Source organism: Cygnus olor, chromosome 3 (assembly GCF_009769625.2).
Source record: "Cygnus olor isolate bCygOlo1 chromosome 3, bCygOlo1.pri.v2, whole genome shotgun sequence".
NCBI classification, from domain to species: Eukaryota; Metazoa; Chordata; class Aves; order Anseriformes; family Anatidae; genus Cygnus; species Cygnus olor.
The window spans coordinates 91,071,228-91,089,617 of NC_049171.1; the positions used below are offsets into that span (position 1 = coordinate 91,071,228).

The window sequence follows — 18,390 nt, forward strand, 5'->3', positions numbered from 1 at the left end:
TTTTGTTTAAATATCAGAAAAGCTTCACAAATTCAGTCAGGAATGGATGAAAGAGAAACAGAGGTCCCAAACTGTTCTTTTATTCTTAAATGTCTTTGCCACCTGTAACTAAAGATGCTGTGAACATGGAATAATCAGCTTTGGGAGTGAACAGACACTGGCCTACCATCTCAAAATACCTTGACTGAAGAAAAGGGCTTATGAAGACAGACCTGATTTACTGCAGAACTGAAGTCTCAAGCTACCATTTGCCTTTTACCAAAGCCAACAAGACAAGACATATTCAAAAACAGCTGGCTGCAGTATTCATTTTTGTCCTCTATATACTTGTTAGTACGAGAGGAAAAGAGAGAATGATTGTGAGAGCATGTGAGTGCAGCTACATCACACAATAAACTTGGGAGGCTTTTCATTTAGTTTTTCCCAAAATATTATTGAGTTCCATAGTCAGAAAGACTTTTGAGGAAGAACTGCACTTTAAATATATACAGTATGCTCATCACAGTTCCATGATAAAACAACATATACTATTGGGGAAAAATAAAAATAAAATTGAAAGCAATTCCTTAAAAGCAACACAATTAGACTAACATAAACTGAGTATAAAGCTCTGGAGGTAATAGAGACAGCACAGCCTAACAAAAATCTAATTCTCTAACTCTCATTTTTTTCTCCAGTGTCTGGCAAGATGATGGTGTGAGGACCATATATGATGTCCCATCTGTGTAACATCTATCCCTACTACGTCTCAGTTTCAGTTAGGTCACTGCTTGATCTGCCTGTGATTTAACACTAACTACAGCAACACAGAAGTAGCAAGATGTGTCAAATAAGAGACCAGATCAATGAGCCGTGCTGGAAAGAACTGCAGTAGCTGTTCCTTGGCCTGAGGGCATTATTTATTTTTTAAATGTAAATCCTATAGTTGAGATAAGATGTCGGGTAACTTTGATTTTTCCATTCTGTGGTAGGACACTAATGTAAGGTAGAAGTGACCAGTGCACAGAAATTCACCACATGCTACATCAGCCTTCTTGCAGGAGAATGAATTTCTTCCTTTTCATGGCACAATCTTAAACACAGGAAAGTTTTCTGACCCACAAGTCCACAGGGTTGACACAGACCTTTGTTATGTGGTTCACAGAATTAAGCTGGTGAAAACTGTGAAAGAGGAAAACAAAACATTAAGGTGGTCACGAACTGCAGCCATTTGATGCCCAGCAGAGAAGAGATGGGTCTCAGTCCATCAGTTGCACTCTGGAAAAAAAACCCTATGAAGATAGGCCTGTTACATTTTAGAGCACATTAATTTGAAAGCTTGTTGCTATGTTCTATGAAGAGGTGAGGGGAGGGGTTATAACTATTAACGAGTGATTCATCTGCTCAGTGAGAAGAAATTCTTTGTATTTGATGCAAGGGAAAAATAAAAAAAATAAAAATAAAAAATAACATTCTCTTTCCAATCACTGATTCAGGGAGATGAAAGGAAAATGGAGAAAATGGAAATGAATGCACAAAGGCTCGAGTAAATTTTCCATGTTCATCAAAAGACTAAAACAGGTTAGATGTGACAAATAAAGCACCCCACAGTGGCTCAAGAAGGGATCATCTATGCACAGTGTGACTAAAGAGACATGTCATAAGCCCTTCTTTACCTTAATCAGGCACTCTGACTCGGCAGCGAGAAGGGTCATACAAATATCTGAAGTGACAGAGACATCTCCTTGGCTGTATCACTGCTGATTCTTCTTTCCCTCTTCCCCTTCACCCTACCAAATTTTCTCCAGTCTTTCTTCAGACATGACCCTCTTTGCCCACAGTGCTTTCCCTTTCAGGAATATCCATTGGGCTGCTCCTTACCTCCTCTGCTCTGACCATCTGACAGTAAAGCCAGTTCTGTCCAGTTCACATAAAACTACTGATACTCACCCCTAGATCTGTAGGGGAATATGTCTTTTACTGAGACACCTGAAACTTCATTTTCTCCCACTGTCTGGAGAAGCAACAGGGTATGGTGCCAGGAGACCATGGACAAGTGAAAATTCACCTTCTGTGAGACTCCTGGGTCATTATGTAATTGTGAAGCTCCTCAGTAACCTTCTCCCTCACCCTGAGAAGATATCATTCAAAATGCATTTGGGTAGCTGAAAACAAACAATGTGACTATGGTGACAAGGAGAGGTCACACTGTCATTGCAACGTGTATGTGAACTGAAGTGCTCATGGCTTGGTCTGCTACATATTTGTGTAAAATGGGATTAGAAAATACTTCTGTATCTCACAGTGGTGTTTCTCAAACAAATTGAGATTTTTCAGAGCTATCTGCAAGATATTATAGCCTGTGAAAACCCATGGTCCTCTCCCTTTCATAAAAGTTTCTGGGACTTAAACACATTTTTCTACCAAACATTTCCAGAGATAAGTTACCTGACCTCATGACAGAGAGAAAGTGCAGTCAATAGTTTGGAGAGCAAGGAATCAATGCTGTACCCTTATTTAAAAACCAATATACAGTAAATATCTGCCAGTAACAGTAATAACATTCACTTACACTGGAGGTAACTGATACAAAGTGCCAACTAGCCATCAGTTTAAGAAACCAACAAAATGGTGTCAGTCCAGATAACTTATGTTCTAACAATACTCTTTGGCTTCTTTTCATTTTTTAGCTCAGTACATTTGTTTCACATACACCATGCAGTTTTTTCTAAGTATCACATGTATTTACCTAGGAACAGGAATATTCATAAAAGGAAGGAGATCAAATGACTACAGAAATGACTGGGAAGGTTTTGGTTTTTATTTCTGAGGAGACAGACTCTTATTGTTGGCTGCTTTCAAACCAGAGACTGCTGAGCAAGCCATGACAGGCTTTTTTTTTTTCTCTTGACTTCCTTTTGCCATTTGACTGCTCATTGTTTTCATTCTGTACTGAAAGGGCAAATACATTTTTTAAGGCTGTTAACAGAAGGATCCAATATAAATTCTGGTACAGTCAGTTTTTCCTTTCTAGCGCATGTACAGGTGCTGCCCTTTCACTGATATCACAGCCCACTCGTCCTTCCAGTGCAGCAGAGGATGAGACAAGTTTAAGACATCCTCTTTTCCTTTCCCATTTTAATTTTTATCTTTAGACAGCAACAAAAGAAGGATTACTCATTCTGACTGGAATGTAGACCGAAGCTTTTCTGACAAGCTTAGACATGACTAGAGAATGGCTAGGGACAGTTTGCACCTGGTGCCATTCTGAGCTCCCTTGCTCTTGGGGCTGTCAAAGCAAAATGCAACTCTAAAGGCAGAAAAGGAAATTTTTTTACTTTCTCTCCAGTATATGTATTACTTCCAACATAATATGTGTCTGATCCCTGTAGTCCAGTGGGCTTGACCATATTGAGGTCTCTCAAAATCTGTTTTTCTCCCAGCAAAGTCAACTTGAACTCTACAGTCTTAACTAGACTGTTGTGACAATTTGTCTCAGACCTGCACAGAGACTTTTGCTCAGCCCTGACCTGCCTTCTCTAGCTTCAGGGAAAAAGAGTCATACCGATAACTTTCTGCACCAGTGCCCTACATGTGTTTTCCAGGGATTTTCAGTGCAACTTTAGTACTATTAAAGTAGACAAGGTGTTTTCAACCATCATGTGCTTTCCATTGATTTCATCCTTAATCCAGCTTTCTGTGCAGCTCAGCACCTATGTTGGTATGCGCTGGGATGCACCAGCTTTGCCTCTCACCTTCTGACCAACCAGGGTCCAGGGCCTTGGATTTACTGCTATTCCAGGGCCCTCTCCTTATCTCACCTCTTTTCATCACACCATGTTGATAGCAGAACACCTGCCGGAGAATTAGAAACCAGCTCCGTCCTGAGGAGCAATTAGCAGAAACATCCTAAACACTCCCTTGTACTGCATGTACTATCACTGCAGCCATCCTTTCATGACTACTCTTATTTAGATAGCATAATCTCTCAGCACATAAATTTTCTGTATCTGGAGGACTGGTTTCAAGAGCAGATACACAGAGGCCTTGATACCCCAGAGCAAACATTGACAAGACACTCCTGGCACGAGCCCACTTGAGTGAGTAAATTGACTTCCAGGTAGGGGTTGGTAGGCAAAAGTTGTCTGGACCCATGAATCGGAATGAAAGTACTAACAATTGCCTTAGCCCAAACTGAGGAAAGAAAGAAAAAAAAAAAAAAAAAAATGGTATGCAAGCCTTTTGATAAACTAGGAATATTTAGTTCCAGTTTGACTGACAGATTTATTTGTAATTTAGCAAAATGGGGTTTGAACACAGCCTCTTTTAAGATCAAGTTTTGTATGAATTGTTTTCTGTTTTGATACAAAATGCACAAACTGGAAAGAAATTATTCAATTTATCTACCATAAAAAAGTAAGATGGGGTGTTCTGACAATTTTCTCCCTACAGTTTTTTTTTTTTTTTTTTTTTTTTTGTCAACCAGGGAATTCATAAGCCTGACCATTTTCCAAATCTCTTCCTTTTCCCCCAAGTTTTCAAATCAGCATTTTTTAATTAAAATATATTTTCTGACTTCTGAGAATTTCACTTGCTGCTGCTACTGCTCACTTCATATTCTGAAGCTGGCATCCTCTTTTTTCACAAATGTTATTGCATGAAGATGAGGGTATCATCAGAGACCTAGATCATGGGCAGGACAGAGAAAACAACAGGAAGAAAGAAAAATCGGAAACACTGTCATGCAAATATTCCAAAGTGTGGAGACAATTGCTGCTCCTAGGGAACCAGAAAAACTTATAAATTACATGCCCTTTTCCCAGTTTTCCATGAAGCATCACTGTGCGCCTTTTAATGATATGTTTACATCTGTTAATTTCTTGTGAAATTCTGGCAGCCTCCCACAGAGAAGGTAATTTGAGTTCCTAGAAGCAGAAGTACCGCTTACCAGTTCCCCTCCCTCCTGTACACCCTGGGTGGAGGTGGGCTGGGTAGTAAACTAGCAGCAGACCCTTTGCTGAGGTGCTGTATCACACTGGGTGCATCACACCTGGACACTACCCCATCTGTTGTCACAAGTTCCACTGATGGCTGGAAGCTATTTAGCATGTGCACAGCTGGACACTGCTAGAGTAAATCCCAGCATTTTCATGAGATCCTTAGTCACAGTATTTGGAGACATGGATAACCAAGTGGATAATTGGTTAAGGTAAATAGAAGGAAATAGAAGGGAAACAGTAATGGCCCATTTGGTGTTGGGTAATGGATTTCATGGCAATCAGGACTAGCTGGAAGGAACCATGGATGGCTTATTTACACCTTTCACAGACAGCATTACTGTTTTTCAGTCCAGCACCTAGAGGACAGTCACTCTCTCCATAAAAATAAACATATGACAGTATACCACAATGAACCCAAAGCAAGCATGGCTGAATGCTCAGGCCAGAAGGAAGACCGAGTGCAAACTTGGAACAAACTACCCTGTTGCTCCTACAGATGATCAAGGCTGCAATGTTTCAGCAATTCAAAGATCAGTATTTGCCTGGGTGTGGTGGTAAGCAGACACTGCCACCACCTCCTCCTTTCCCTCCATACGGGTGGAAAGCAAACACAGCTTTGAGGGTTGTCAGGCTGCAACCCCTCCCCAGGGAGTCAAATTAAATTTAAGTCACCTGAAGTATATTCCCACCTTTGCCTACTACCAGTTAAACTTTGATAATTTTGAAACAGCCTCCTGTTTTGTTTTTTTTGTTTGTTTGTTTCTTTGTTTTTCCCCCACAGGGAGAAAAATAATAATAATTAAAAAAAAAAAAAAACACAATGAAACAATCAGATGAATCTAACACGATTGCATTTCAAGGTTCAGTTAGTGGCCGGAGAGTCCCCTGCAAAGAGAGGGAACGGTAGCACGTTGACAGGGACTGGCAGGGAGCTGTCAGCTGGGGTCCAGCTGTGCAGCAGGCAGGCAGAGGCTGCGGGGCAAGGCTATGTGTGCCATTTGGCGTTCCCATTGGGAAAAATCAGCAATCATGTTCCAAATGTAAATTTAAACAAGGAGTACTAATGCTGTAAGGAGTGGCGTGGGGCAGAGGGGGGCAGCAACAAATGGTGCCTGTTGGGCACAGGTCACGTTTCTCTCTCTGCACAGTGCACCCAGGGCTGCCTGCTTGTCTCTGCCAGTGCCCAGCACAACCAGACATCGGGGGATGTCAGGCACAGATTAGCCCAAAAGATAGTACAGCTGTGCTGGGGAGAGGAGGGGACAGACACTGCCTCTGAGACTCAGAGAGAGAGATGGTAGAGGTCTTTGCTGTGATTCATTCCTAAAGGAAAAAAAAAAAAAAAAAAAAGCTTGGTTGAACATAATGAGTTCTCTTTGTTTTGTCACATTGTTGTTTATTTTTGATTGCATCCCCTCCCTCCCTGAAAATTAGCAGCAATTTCAGGGAAGGTCTGGAGCTTTGCTTTGCATTGCTGTGACAAGGCAGCGATGAACAGTGCACACCACACCGAAAGCACTCTGTTGTGCTCAAGTGGCAATCTGTAGGCAATGCAAACTAAACACCAACCCAGGGCAAGCTGTGAACAATGAAACCCTAACCAGCCTGAAATACAGCAAGAGTAAAAGTAATTAGCTGTCTCTCTTCCCTCTCACCACAGGCTTGAATTTGCTTAAGCACATCCTCCGTGTACAGAGGATGTCCAAGGCAGGGTTCAATAGAAAAATGATGCCCTGCAAGACAGTATTTCCTCCTTCCTGAGGAACAGAAAATACCAGTGACAATTGTGTGGCATCTGCTGGGTTTATCCAGTGAGCATTTTATAATAAAGTTAAGAGGTGTCAATTTAATAATTTGTGACTTTATTAAACTTAGGTAATGTTTACTGTTTGCCTTTCAAAGCCTTTCTTCTCATCAGAAGAGTTATTCTGCCGTATTATTCCCAAAGATGGAATAGGTAAAATAAACCCCACTCTAAATATTGCCACGATACTGCCGTAAAACTAAACTAAAAAACAAACAACAAACAAACAACAACAACAACAAAACACTAGATAAGCCCTGGCAAATATATATATATATATATATATATATATACAACAAAATAATCTTGCTTTAAATCAATGCTATTTGTCTCCTTTGGGTAGGAAAGAGTTACTCAGTTTACGATCCCTTCCTTGCATACATTACCATAACTGACCACTACACATTTCCAGTTAACTAATCCATCATACTGGCACTTGTTGACTTAATCACTTATTTCTACTCTTTTATTCAGTCCTGCACTTGTTCTGTAACGCCAAGGTGTGCATGTGTCCACGCAAGGCAGGGAGAGACTCAGTTTCAATTTTGCTACTTCTTGTCCTGTGGTGCCATTTAAATGCTTCCCCCCACCCAAATTCTCAGTGCAGAGAGCCTATATGTCTGATGACGTCAGACAGACATGACATAGCATATACCTGTTTGTGTACTCCATCATCCGCATGTCCACCTTGCCAATTTTGGATGTCCATCATCAGTGTCATCACCTTACCAAAAACACCAACCTCTGTGACAGTGAGCACAGAAGTGGCTGCCTGCTGCCCCTCCATCCCCCTCACTCCCTTCCCTTCCCTAGCTTTCTCTGTGCCTTCCATTTCTTCAGATGACATTTGACAAGGTCCCCACTCTTTTACTGTATGTTTTTATATACAGCGGAGTTGACCTGTCCAGCAAAGTTCTTGTTTAGCTTTACCAGCTATATAAATTCCAACAGAAAGCTGAAATAACTTTTGCAGCTTTCTCCTATCTCTCAGGTTTTCCTGTATTAGAAAACAAATTATTATCCTTTCTTTCAAAGGTCTTTCCATCATTGTTTCAACACTGTCGTGAAAAAAAATCCCTATTGGCACTTAAAAAAATATTCTTTTTGAACTGCCCTTTCATGTCAAGACAGAAGCAGAAGCTGAACTGAGATTCATGTCTCTGCAGGAACATTCTTATCGAGGCTAACATTAACAGCAAGTTAAAGTTATGCATTTTTCCAATGCTTTTAAAATGTATAGCAAAATATTTTCTTGCAATCAGGGAGTTAACTATATATAAATGTTCCGTGTGTGTATCTATATATAGTTTGTATTATAGCTACGTAATTTATATAAACACATAAGAAGAAAATAACACTTACCTTTGAGAAATAACATTTATCCCAGGTTTGGTAAAATAGTCTCAGACAGGCACTTAGACCTTCTTTCTATGTCATGCATCCTTTTTTCAGAAGAAGATATAATCAGAAAAATCCTGGTTGGTCTCCAGCTAACCAAAATGCAGACTAGATTGTTTGGCAGATGCAGCCAAGTAAAGTCCAAGTGTGTGAATCCCTGAGACTCCTTATTCAGTAATATCCAAAGCACAAAAAAAAAAAAAAAGGAAATGAAAAAGAAAGAAAGAGGAAAAAAATAAAAGTGAATAACTTGTTCTTTTCCTGTTTCGTTTAAAAAACCCAGTCCTGGAGGACTAAGCAGCCTGCAGGCTTTTCAAGCATCCTGATCTTAGTGCATCCCAAGGTAACACATGCATTTTGGTACTGCAAGTCTTCAAGCTCATACTAGCAAGCCCAGCTTGTGTATGTGCGTGTGTGTTGGGGAGGGGGTCGAGTTTTACGGTGAGGGGGAGAGGAGAGACGGGGAGAAACACACACACACTCACGCAGAGATGGAAAAAAGGAAAAACAGCAAACTGGAGTGATCTCACAAAGTGCTCTAGATGGCAGAGCCTGCACGGCTTGTAAGACAAGCAATGTGCACACACCAAAAAAAAAAAAAAAAAAAAAAAAAAAAAAAAAAGAAAGAGAGAGAGAGAAACAGGAAAGAACTAGCAGGCAGCTTCAGGAATTTCTTCTTACCCCTTCTGACGATGCAACATACAGCAAGTGCTTAGTGCTGTATTAGTGCTGTATACGAATCTGGGCAGGCACAACTCTGTCAGATCCCTCACTTCTGAAATAACCAAATATATGGTGTAGGAAAGGGAAGAAAATCAGGAAGCAGAAGAAAGAAGGGTACCAAAAGAAGGTATTAAACAGGAGTATCAGGGAGGAGGCTTGAGTGGGTGGGAGACAAATAGTTGGCTGGGAAAGAGGCATCCAAACTCCCGGTTCTAATACAGATCGGCTCTGTAATTATGTGGCAAAGTACTGCCTCCTAAGCCATTGCGTAATAATAGAAACCTAAGCTGTGTAGACACTGCCTGACATGCTAAATCCTCAGGAGCTACACTCAACATTTGTCAGTGGAAAGCGTGTCAGTCTCTGGGGGCGGGGGAAGCTGGTGGAAAAGAGAAGAGGAGAGAATTTTACTGTGAAATGCACAGGCTGCAGCTGCAAAGAGCTCTCAGGTGGTGCTGATGCCAAAAGTGTATTATATAGGGAATCGTATATAGCTGTATCTGTATGGGGAGAGGTAGACAAATAAAGTAACCCTATCAGTTCCATTCATCCTATTCAGTATTAGAAGAATTATCCCTTGCTATATTTTAGTAACTTAAATGACATAGAAGAGCATGTACAATTTTTTTCTGTGTTAAATACTATTATTCCTTATGCTTGTGTTGAGGAGTAGATTTCCCTTTGTACTGAATGATACTGGAAGGTCTAAATAAAACCAGAATTGAGATAAAAGACACATACATTTTCCTCTGCCTCCCTTAGCTGAAGAGGCTCCTAGACAGTCAGGGAAAAGATCAGCACTGGCTAAACAAGAGTAGGCAAAGAAAAAAAAAAAAAAAGACTCATTCAAATTACCACACACCAGTATTAATACACCAATAAACACACCAATTCGTAAAGCCTTTGGAAGGAATCAAAAACCAAGAAAGAAGTACAACTTTGCAGGAAATTTACCTGGAAATTGTGAACCTGGTTCACACCTTTGGTCCATCTAGTTCAGTGACCTGCTTCTGGACAGTGATCGGTAACATACACCTCCGAGAAACCTGGACAAACTCATGCAGCCAGAGCTAGACAGACAGAGCTAACCTGTTAATGGGCAAAGCTTCTCCTTAATCGCTCTTCTTTAAAGATCAGTTAATGCACTGAAGCATGAGCAGGGGACAGTCTGCCTCTGCACATCCAGAATGAACATGTAAGGCATGATTCTGAGGTCCTTTGTAGTTGGCATAAAGTACACCCCTCTTTGAATACCCCTCATCTAAAGAGTAAAATCTGATGCTTTGTAAATATCTCAGTGTGAAGAAAAAAGAAAAAAGAAAAAAGAAAAAAGAGAAAAGAGAAAAGGGAAAAGAAAAGAAAAAGAAAAAGAAAAAGAAAAAGAAAAAGAAAAAGAAAAAGAAAAAGAAAAAGAAAAAGAAAAAGAAAAAGAAAAAAAAAAAAAAAGAAAAAAAAGAAAAAGAAAAAGAAAAAAGAAAAGAAAAAGAAAAAGAAAAAGAAGAAAAGAAAAAAAAAAGAAAGAAAAAAAGAAAAAGAAAGAAAAAGAAAAAGAAAAAGAAAAGAAAAGAAAAAAGAAAAAGAAAAAAAAAAAAGAAAAAAAAAAAAAAAAAAAAAAAGAAAAAGAAAAAGAAAAAGAAAAGAAAAAGAAAAAGAAAAAGAGAAAGAGAAAAAGAAAGAAAAAGGAAAAAAGAAAGAGAAAAAGAAAAAAACGGATATAAATTCAGAAAGAGCTGTAGTATTTCAGTCTGAACAGTGAGAAGTTTGTCTTTATAGACTAGTCTACCCTGGTTACTGTCCTCACTTACTTCTTACTCCTTCTGGAAACAACAAATATATTTCAAGATGATATCCAGTGCAGCTAGGAGAACCAGATCACTTAGCTAATGTATAGGTATCAAAATTGTCTTCTAGAAAGTCAAAGAAGACTCTATTGAAAACTCTGAAGATATTCTTAAGAAAGACTTCATAGAACAAAACATACTTTTTTTTTGGAGGGGTTCATGAAAAAGATTGTGCTGCAAACTTCATATCCCTTACTGTAACCAGTCTTGCTTCCTTGCTCTCTGCCTGCTGTATCCCTGGGTGACTCCCTGTACACTAAGGTGAAGATTGCAGATGTCGCACGTAAGGGAGCCACATCATGGTAAAACAGAGGAGGAAGGACTACAGACAGAGCAATTACTTGTCTATTTTGCAGCATATCCCATTTTTCTTGACTTTATAGGGAACAAGGCTGAAGCGCTTTTCCTGGGAGGAAGGCTAACGGTTACAATAGTAGGTAACCTTATTGGGCACTAAAATACGTGACCTGTTTAAAAGAGTTAAGAAGCAGGTAACTTCTGCACTTGACAGTAAGAATGCTGAAAAAAATACATAATTTTCTGGATGACTAAAATATGAATTTGGGAAGCTAACTTTAATCCTAGGTCCTGGGAGTCCTGGGCCAGGCATTTTGGCTAGAAAATCTAATCGAAGCTCCAGTCATGTCAGTGCCTTACAAAATAGATGTCAGTACATCACAGACAGAGAAGACATTTCTTAATGACATCAGGAATTAATAATAGACTCTGAGACTAGTGTTTCAGAGTCTGATTTGAAAGAAAATTATTGCTTGCAATGGCAGAAATCAATGAACTCCAACAATACACTCCAAAAATCTTCCAAAAATCTTTCACCAACTACAATTTTGACAGTGTTCATTCCCAAAGGAAAAATGAAACAATCCTAGCAAAAAGTATCCCAAAAGAGTCTTTCATGAGGCTGTGGTGTGATGGGTTCTCAAAGTGTGTTCTTTGACTCCCCTTGATGCCCTTTAGGCAAAAGTCAGAGTTCTCTGGGGTTCACCCTCTGGCTTATTTTCTCCACTAACCATCCCAGATAAATATTTCTTCTCTCCCAAGTAAGGATCTTCTCAGTGAATTCAACCTTTTTCTTTCTTGGTCATTCTCCAAGGAAGGAAGAAATTACTTCCACTCCACTCCTTCGTTAAGGCCTCCCCTCTCTCTAATGCCTCCTTATTTCACAGTCAGCCAACATAGTTGCTTTGGCTACATCTGCTCTCATTTCCACCTCCAGGGCTATCCCATCACCACCCAAAGAGCTACAGAAGAAATCTGGCTCTGTCTAGGTGTTCATCATCTTACTAGCCTACAACACTCACCTCTGGAAAGAACTGTCAAGGTTCAGTGCCCTGTTCCTGTCTTAGATCTAGAAAGCACGTGAGAGACCTTGACTACAGATGACTAACTTACACTGGAAGCTACCCAGAAGAAACAGCTTGACACAGAACCTCTGAGGTCATGCTCTCCTTTAACATACAGTGCCAGGCACAGTACCTGAACCCAAGGAAAACTTAAATTAGGATTAAGACAAAAAGGAATTGAGATGCTTTTACAACCTCCAGGACAACTTTAATGACTACAAACATCATTCTCCTGTCCAAGTCTGGCAGACAATACGTTAAAGCCTTTGGCCATTGAGAGTACAATGCAGCATGTACATACAGACTCCAGAAATTTCCACTTCCTGCCCCCCCCCCCCCACCTTCCAAACTGAAGTAGTCAACACTGGTCCACATGACTGTTTAATCAACAGTTGCCAATCAATTACAATGATTGAAGGACAGATTAAAAAAAAAAATTTGGTCTGTGGCCCTACTGATGAAAACTGTTATTGGGAGCTGAACCTGCCAGCTTTCAAACATTATAGATTTGGGGACAAACTATATATTTCTTGGGTGTTGTTCAGTTCAGCTCTTTACAAATCACTGAATGGCTGTTTACACACATATATGCCAGTACAAAATATCCTTTTCACATCCTCCACCCACACATCCCTCTGCTTTTAAAAGCAGCTCCAGCCAACAGACAAACTGAATATGTTTTCTTTCTGTTTCCTGCATCTTATCATGGGGAAATCCTATTCTCAAATTTCTAAACTCAGAGATCCAACAAAGAGCAGACATTGATTCACAGTGCAGTAGAATAAAATGGGTTCTTGAGATTATTGGTGAGACAGGCAGCACAGAAGCCCCTTTTTGTCACGTACTGTTACAAACAGTATAGACCAATGTCATATATGAAATATGAAGATGAACTTCTTTAAAATATGCCAGTTACTCCACAGTAACTTTTACTTGTCCATCCTGGAGCTTAACAAAAAAAAAAAAAAAAGTTTCAAAAATATGGGCAAGATTTGTTTCAGGTCAAAGAATCAATTACACATTAATTTATCTATTCCATTTTAAAAATTCACCTCAGCTGGAATAACCAGGATACTTATGTTAACCTTAAGGGGATTCAAAGTGACTTTGAAGATGCTTTGAAAGAAGGGTAGTATATTTTTGCCCCAGGTTTACTATTCTTTCCAGGTTCTCCCTTAAGAAGCAGGGAAATACTTGTACTTCTATTTCACATGATCACAAGTCCAGCTCAGTGAGTGAAATTTAATGCCCTTTGACTGATAGGTTAAGACCAGAAAGCATCATGGCCATCTCATTTGCCCTTCCACATAATGCCCATTTTAGAATTCTTCTCTGTGGTTCTTGCATCAGTCTTCATACTATTGGCTGATACAGAAAATATCTTTTATAAAGACAGTCTCTTGATTTAGAGATTTCAAATGATGGAGCATTCATTCCCCTCTCCCTTTGTAAGTCAGTCCAATCTTTAATTGCTGTCATTGTGAAAAAAGTCCACACCACATTTTGTTAGTCAGAAGATTCTGGCATTTTATCAAAAGTTTAGAGTGATAATTATGAATTATAGCTGGTATCTCTTGATCAGAAAACACAAAATAAGGAATAGCAGAAGTGTCTTCCAGATAAGTGGATTTGTTCCACTGGGTGCTAAAAAGTGCTATTTGTGACCAGTGCAATCTATTTACTCAACAAATAAACAAACAAACTTCTTGTTTAGTGGCCATCTGCTTCAGCACAGCATTCATCAGAATAAAGAGACTGTGCTGGCAACGCTTCCCCAGTGCTTGTAATTTGACGGAAGGTACAGTGTTAGCTTCCAGAGTACATCTGGAGGCAGTGGTACTCTGCTGCCTGCCCATCAGGAAGCAACACCTCAACCTGGAGGGATTGCAACCTTTGGCTTTCATCCTTTTTGTGCACAGAATGCTCTCAGCTGCCACCAGAACCCAGGTTGGGAGCAGATGTTCCCTGCGCAGTCAGTGTATTAAAGGCATGACACAAGAGGAGTGTGGATAAGAGCCTCAATTTTATATTTTGACTCTTGACACACACAACAAGGGATACTAATCTTTTTTACTACTGAAAGAGGATACATGGGCTTGGAATGCAGCAGGGGGTTCCTGTTTGGAGAGAATGCTGTGATCCTTTTGTTGCAATTCCACTGGCATCAGCAGCAGTGTAAAGGAGGTCTGGTTCGCTGTCTGGGTGGCGGCTTGCTGCAGCTACTCCCTGTCCAACCCCATGTTTGAATCAGCTGAACCTTTACTTTGGATGCACTGAAATGGGTCTGTGAAATGATAGAGGTCTTGGTTTGCTTTGTAATTGCTACTTAAAGAAAACAGTTGTGAGGGAGAGAAGGCTGTTTGAATTTTTTAACCTCCAAGGAGGTGAGAATCATGAGAGATTGGGGACAGGTAAACCTTAGGCAGGATTTGTCATCCAGGGATAATGTTGTGAAACCAGTCTTACATTAATCATATGAGAAGACAGGAACTCTAACATGGAGTGGACAAGAGCGCATATGTAGGACAAGGTCGTCTCTTTAAGCTGTTTACAAACCATTTCCCTTTCTAGCTCTCAGGCACCCAACTGATGCTTTCAAGATTGTATGTTTCAGCCTTTGAAAGGAATGGTTACAGTTTTGTATAGAAGTACTCTGGAGAGGGGAGAGACTCTTGGCCAGACCCTTGTTTTGTAGCAAAACTAGAGCCACCGCCATAAATAAAGTCAGTATTTGCTAAGAGTTGCCACATTATAGTGTGAAGGTGGCAAACTGGAATTAATCCATCAATAACCTCAATAATCTGCACTGTAAATTGTTGGAAGAAAGGACCATTCACCCTAGTCACAAAGCACTTAGAAAGCTTCTGTGGTCACAATTATCTGCAAGCTATTATGCTTGCCAAGGATGGGGGCAAGCACTTAATGGGAAGCACAGACTTCTGAAAGGAGTTAAGATTGTATCACAGGGTTATCAGTGTGCAAGGCAAAGAAACAATACAAGGTGATATTTTTCTTAGTGAAGAATAAATATGATGGGAAAAGTGGTTTTGTTTTGTTTTTTTGTCTTTCTAAAGCAAACTTTGCAGGACTTCAACAAATCATTTTGGGTGGAAAAGAAGAAAAGAAACAATAATCCATGTAGAAAACACAAAAACTCAGGGGTGTGAAATGTTCAGATACAATTTCAACCCCTAGAAGGAAGTGTGTGACCTCTTCCTGCTACACTAAACCCCAGATCAGGGTGAAGATGGTCTTCTTCCCACACAGGTCATACATGTTTCTTCCTGGCTCTTACTTGAGGCCTTGGTAGCCTTTACAAGGCCTCAACAAGCCTCAACAGTAAGGATCCTGCTCCCGTTCGCAACACAGGTGGACACATCCAAAGATAGGAGGAGAAAATTTTGAGGTGCTGCATGATTAGCGTCATCAGGATAACAAGTGCTTTGGATGGTCCTCTCAGCCTCTGTTCATATTTGGTTCCAAAGCAGGAAAAGAAGGAAGGAGGAAATGAGTCCATAATTTCTTACAAGAGGAGTCAAAGAGAAAATGGCAGCTGTCTTAAAAACACCAGTGAATGTAAGACCTAAGACAACCTAAATTTAACTTGAAACAGAAAGAGAAACAGCAAGAACCACTTAGCTGTGAGGAGCAACAGGAAACAAAGAAATTTCTGAAGTTTTTATGTTTGTCTCAAGCATGGTATGAAGACAGATTACTATTTTAAGAATGACCATAACAGGGAATATTGTGTGATGTATTGTGCTGTCATCTGTTTTCTCGGTTTCCAAAAGGAAGTGGGACTTGGGCTTCTTCCATAAGACCCTGGGTGTCCAAGGCATCTCAGCATGCCACAGCTCTGCTGCTGTTCTGCTCAGAGACTCTGGAGAAGAATTTTAGAGCGAGAGCTTCTAAGTAATAAAGATATACACAAGAAAACTTTTCCCATGTATTAAAAACTTGAGCATCTGTTATCAGGTATGTCTGATGCAGCTCAGTATTGTAGCACATTAAGTTTTACTTTGGGAATTCAATTTTTACAGTAGTTTTTTTCTATAGATTTTAGGAAATCTTTGCATGAGCTTTTTCTCTTCCCCAGCTTCCTCAATCTCTTATGTTCACAGTGACAACACATGGAAGACAGCCTGTACTCCTTAGAGCACCAGAGTGAATAAGGTTGATTGCATTTCTGTATTTCCTTATAAAATGTTAAGTATTCTTATGTCAAATATGTCAAATTAAATGAGTTTCTTGTGCTCCCATTTTTTTCAGCTCACTGGGTCATCCTCAAATGATACCTGCTCTGCTACTATGTGATCTACCTCTGGAGACTGCACCTTTATCTGACATTGTTCATGGCAAACTCTGTTTTAGATCAGGAGAGAAGTAAAAATACAGTTTTTAAAAGGACTTCATTACTGATCAACTGCTGTGTCTTTATCTAATTTCTGCTATGGGAGAGATGGAAAAAATCTTTGTGGTTATATAGAGGCATAGGAAAAACATATAATAGGGCTTGGAAGTTGTTGCACTACAGAGCAAATAAATACTCCTGGAATTTAAACGTAAAATGATTCTGAAAGAGATACAGAAACCTCTAAGAAACCAGGCATATAAGTGTATAAACTAGAATAAGCAATTCTTGCTTTCTTTCTGACAGCTGCCCCGTTTCCTGTACATAGGATCGAACATGAGGCCACCAGAACTGAAGCTTGAAATATTTCCACATATTTCTCTTGTACCTGGAAATCATTGCCTATGTGATTGGGGACAGAATAGCTTATTTAGAATATACTGACAATTACTGCAGTGCTGAATGAAAAACTGCAGAGAGAGTAATTGTTTTCACAACAAGTAGGTAGTTGAAAATAACAAAAGTAGTGGACACTGGGATAGAAGGTATGGCTGGGTATTGTAGGATGAAATATAGTCAAGCAAAAAAAGCTCCAATAAGTGTAAGAAAAGGTGAAATTACATGATATGTACATACACACATGTAAAGCCTGAAATAACTGGAAAGCTGCCTCAGAGACTTAGGGGTCCTTCAGAGGCTACAATACTCCAAAGTTGACCAACAACATTCAGAACAGATCCTTCCACTTCTACAGAGTTTTAAAGCTAGATAGGATTTCAGACGGACAAATTAATGGATCTTGATGAAGACGACTGGGCCCTTTGGACATCATTTTGGTCTGAATGTTCTCCTTTGCTGCAGAGTGCCTGCAGAGCTGCAGGATGTGTGATGACCCCAGGTCCCAAAGGGGGCCAAACTCCAGCTATCCTAAGACCGCCAATTAAATGAATGGATACTGGATTAGGCTCCTAGTTAAGAAAACTTCACACAGAGCATTGCTTTAGACTACATCTCTATCACTGAATTTTGTACTGTTTTAACCTAGATGCCTGCCTAGCAGCTGGCTAGAGAAGCACCTATGTCTGCTGCAAAAAGATGCCATTAAGCTGACACCAACCTGTTTTAAAAAGAAAGGAAGATGAGGGCTTGAATGCACCCTCATCTCTAAGTCTCACATCTGCTCTTATGCTGCATCAGTGTAGATGTAAATCTAAAGAGGGGGAACAGCTTTAACTTGCTCTCCACTACTGTCTCTGAGAATTCGAGAGAGGGTATTTCAGGAAGCAAGGGTACAAATACCTCTATGTGTTTACTCTTTCCATGCTGCAGACCTGCCTTGCAACCACCACAAGAATAATTTAATTCCTGGTTTGCAATAGAGGAAAATGAGGAAACAAAGGTACTATCAGGTCTTCCAGAGATCCTGGGTAAGGAAGGGGAATCCTGTCTGTGCTGGAAAAATGAACATTAAAAAGAAATCAAAATAAAATAAAAGGGGAAGTGGTAGATCCAAACTGAACATAGAGAAAAGAGGAGAGGAGAGGAGAGGAGAGGAGAGGAGAGGAGAGGAGAGGGAGGAGAGGAGAGGAGAGGAGAGGAGAGGAGAGGAGAGGAGAGGAGAGGAGGGGAGGAGAGGAGAGGAGACTCGAGGAGAGGAGACTCGAGGAGAGGAGAGGAGAGGAGAGGAGAGGAGAGGAGAGGGAGGAGAGGAGAGGAGAGGAGAGGAGAGGGGAGGGGAGGAGAGGAGAGGAGAGGGGAGGGGAGGAGAGGAGGGCGGAGGGGAGGTTAGGGGAGGAGAGGAGTGGGGAGGAGAGGGGAGGAGAGGTGAGGGAGGGGAGGAGAGGGGAGGAGAGGGGAGGAGAGGGGAGGAGAGGGGAGGAGAGGGGAGGAGAGGAGAGGGGAGGAGAGGGGAGGAGAGGAGAGGGGAGGAGAG

At 40.4% G+C, this 18,390-nt stretch overlaps 1 protein-coding gene across 2 annotated transcripts in view; it reads right to left on the reverse strand.

Moving 5' to 3' along the window:
• LRFN2 (leucine rich repeat and fibronectin type III domain containing 2) overlaps positions 1-18,390 on the reverse strand; it is a 228,541-nt gene that overhangs the window by 151,632 nt on the left and 58,519 nt on the right. Inside the window, exons 3-4 of one of the 2 annotated variants that reach the window (XM_040553079.1) lie at positions 8,863-8,956; positions 8,146-8,347 (exon numbers count right to left, since the gene is read on the reverse strand). The exons of the other annotated variant lie outside the window; for it this stretch is intronic. The gene's annotated coding sequence lies outside the window, so the exon portion shown is untranslated. The remainder of the gene's footprint in view (positions 1-8,145; positions 8,348-8,862; positions 8,957-18,390) is intronic. 2 annotated transcript variants of the gene reach the window in all.